The following is a 3,976-nucleotide window of genomic DNA, read 5'->3' as shown; positions in this document are numbered from 1 at the left end:
TTCTGCATTTGTACTGGGTGGACTTGGGGCCTGAGACTGCATTTTGTTCCTTCTCTTTGTCATTTTGTATACCACTGTCTTCTGACCTTTAGTGTAGAGCTTAGATAGAGTTATTACCTTAGCACCAGGTCCGGATCTATGAAGTTCCAATTCCTCCAGGTGGGTGTTGTTTTTTTCTGGCTGTGTGCTCCACTTCTTTCTGCTGCAGGCATTAGAGTTGAACCCTTTGTGTCTGTCTGGGAAGGTGTTCTGCTCCTGAATCGGCTGGGTGGGTCTTGTCTCTAGCCTCTTTGCAAGGAGTTCTGCTGAAGGGTTCCCTGCTGGGCCTGCAGCCTGGGTCTAATGAGGATCAGCGGGCCCCTGGTCATCTCACTCACTCTCAGGGCCTGCGCTCTGGATCTATTCAGGATTCAGAGGGCCCCAGGTCATCTCCAGCTTGGGTAACTTTAGTACTGATTTCTGCTGGTCTATTGAAAAGAAAAGTTAATGTTTATATTTTTCCATCTCCCTTTCAACTTTTTATAACTTTTTGGATCAATTTTACATGCTTATATCTGGTAATCTAACAACAAATTTGAAGACAACAATATGCAATATAACGATCATTGTTGAATTGGTACTATTTTATTTAGAGAAATTCTGTATCATTTCTAACTTTTTAACTATTTTTATTCTCTTTAAAAATAAAAATATATAAAATGGAGTAACTTTAAAAACATAGAATTGTGGAAATTACTTTGAGACTAGTGTGATCAGGGAGAGTTTCTAAAGGAAGTTAAAACTGAGCCCAAACTTAAAAAAAATTGAGGGATGTTAATTTAAAAACAAGATGGATGAGGATACTTTATGTGTGTAGGGGAAAAGCATAGGAGAAAGAATAAGAAGGGTAGCAAGAAGCCCTATGAGCAGGAAGAGGGGTGCAGGAACTCACAAGATCCATTGCCACTGCCCTATAATGGGCAAAGAGAAGAGACAGATCTGACCGAGTCCAGGTCATGGTAAGTCTTGGGCAGCGTGGCTTTTGTCCTCTAGATAATTAGAGACATTGTGCTTTGAGAAAAGAAAGGGCAAGTGACAGGGTAAAGCCAGTGTTTTAGAAACGGCACTCTGGTAGCTATAGGGTATGTGAAATGCCATAGATGAGACGGAAAATGAAGTGGGGACGTATCTGTCCACTTTCTGTGTCCGTAGTTATCATTTCATTGTGTTCTCTGTCCACGTAAGCAGAGTCATGTAACCTGAGATCTGAGTGGGGGCTTTAGAGATCATCTGCAATCCTGGCTTGAATCTAGAATCCCTCTGTCAAGTGCTGGCCAAGTGGCTCCTATACACTTGCACACAATGCTCCCGTTATTGTACTGCACAGCAGCCCGCTCTCTGGGCATGCAGACCTCGGCAATTGCCCGTGGTTTTATTTCCCCAGGTACCTAGTGTAACACAGCCACTGCCTGACAGATCTAATCACAGGCAGGATCTCTTTCGCAGTCACCCCAGACTAAAAGCTCAGCGTGTTCCCAAGGAAATGACTGAAACATACAAATCAATTGCCCTTTTCTTCTCTTTTTTGTGACCCCATTTTGAATGCAAGTATGAGGTCTGATAACACTACCAGGAGAGAAGGTAGATTTCATATGTCCAGGGACTCATCAAAAGGAAAAAGACTGCAGAAAGATAGAAGTGCTCAACCTTGCACCAGCCTCAAAGATTACCAGAGCTGCTCCTGAGAATAGCCAGGAACCCAATCAAGCTCTCAAATGTCAGTGTCAGAGTGGCAAAAAGCATTCAGCACCCTCTCCTTTCTCCTTTTCGATGGGACTTTTCATTAGTACACTCATTCTTGCTGTCCCCTGCCCATGTCCCTGACTGTCAGCCTCTGGACCTCTGTTTATACTTTTCTTCACATACACGACATCAGACAGGTAATTTCAGTGCATCTTCCCAGCCCAGCTCAAACATCTTCTCATCTGTGAGAAGACATCTGCTTCTGTGATCTCTTCAAGCTGTTACACGTCACTCCAAATGCACCTTTCGTATGATAATTATCCTGAATTATGATTATTTATGCTCATACCTCATGTTATCTGCTTGGCTGAGAGATTCTTGGGGCAAGGTTAACCTTTCTGTATCTTGTGGCATAGTCTAGGGTCTGGGACATAGAAAACACTGGATTGAAGTTTGTTAATTAAATAGGTGAAGTGGAACTGGAACTCATATGAGTGACCTAATTTTTGGCCATTGGGGATAAAATTTAATCATGAGAAGAACTTGGAAAGACCTATTTGTCTCAGAAAAGGGCTAGTTAGAAAGGAAACATATTGGGGCTTCCTGTTTTCTTGCCAGGAAGCAAATTGTTACTCTGAATGTGTTGGTCCCAAAGGTCTGTGTTCCCTGAGTGCTAAATCAAGCAGCGTTTATGCAGAGGCTGGAACAAGCATGGGCCCCAGAAGCAGATATATCTGTTTGCCATCTTGAGCCCTGTGTGAACAACTATGTGTCACAGCCAAATTTATCCTACTCGATCTGAAAATCAAGGAGCAGTTTCTAGGAAGAGGAACAACATGAAGGGTAGGTGAGTGAAATTCATTGCATCACCTCTTCAATCTTGTTTAATATCAAATTCCTATTTTTCACACAGATGTTTCTTAAAGAAAGAATACTAAATCTTCTATTTTCTAAATTTCCAATTACCTGGAAATGAGCCACGATGCCTGGCAATGCCTGGCTTGTGTTTATGCCTGGTGTTTCTATCTTCTGGCCTCAGATAAATAGGTGTAGGAAGAATTCTTTGTCAGTTCATGTCCTATCAAACAGAAAAATAGTAAAAGAGTCTTGAAACACTGTCTATTGACATTAAGTTGTGCGGAGGCAGGTTATTATAGCAGAGAGTCCCATGGGGGCCTCAAACCAGCTGTTTCCTGAGGTGATAAAGCTATTTCATCTCTTTGACCTGCTCTCTCCTTAGGGCTCAGGTCTTAGCTCTAGCTCTCATAAATGCCCACTTGAACAACTGCTTACATTAGGTGAATGCCTGTCTTCATTTTTATCACATCTCCTCCTCAGCTTCTTTGCAACAGGAATGAATGATTCTAGACGACTTCTCCCTGGCTGATACTCCTTTAGTAACTCATTTGCCTACACTATTCTTTTCAGTCTTTCAGAGAAATGTTTCGAATGATAGAAGCAAGTGAATATATAAAGCCACGAGGTGAGGCAGCGATATTAGGCACCCATTTCACTCTCATGGTTTTTTGTGACATAATTTGTGTTTTTTTGTGACATCCATTACCCACAAGTCAGTCTCTTTCACTATCTTAGAGCAATGACGCCAGCAACATTTTCTTTTGCTTTTCCTTTTGATCACCCGCAGTGTTAGTGAGGGAAAGTATTTGGGCATGTAGAGCCCATTTCATTTCACCAATAAATATCTGGAGAGTCCAGTTATTGGATTACTTTGACAGTCTTGGTTTATAACATTGTCTGGCATATTAATAAATAAGACCAGTTTTCTTTTGAAATTAATAAGATCTATTTTTATTACTGATTTGGATGATGAAGTATGTGTTCATATTTGACATATAAATGAACAAAGAGCTTGAATACCTTAAAATTCCTATAATTAATCCTCATCATTCAAAGCTTAAACATTATTTCCTTACAATAAATAATTAGTTTTGTCTTAGAACTATTTTAAATACTTCTAGAAAATAAAAATTATGGACACTTTCTAATCATTAAGAAAGAACAATGCAATTCTCTACTTTCTCTGGGCTAGCATTCTTTGTGGTATCATGATTTTTCCCCTTTCTCTATGACAAAGAGTTGTGCAGACTTTTATTAGAAAATCATGACTCAATTATTTCTTGATTAAATTCACATACATTGGAGTTTCCTGCTACCCTGCGCCGGCGGGACCAGTCCCAGCCCAGGTGCAGCGTGGGCCGGACCCTCTTCCAGCCCCTCGGGCCGCCCCCCACCA

The sequence above is a fragment of the Octodon degus genome, unplaced genomic scaffold, assembly GCF_000260255.1.
Source record: "Octodon degus isolate 3935 unplaced genomic scaffold, OctDeg1.0 scaffold00094, whole genome shotgun sequence".
In the NCBI taxonomy this organism is placed as follows: domain Eukaryota; kingdom Metazoa; phylum Chordata; class Mammalia; order Rodentia; family Octodontidae; genus Octodon; species Octodon degus.
The sequence above is the reverse complement of the archived record's forward strand: the minus strand, read 5'-3'. Positions refer to the sequence as shown.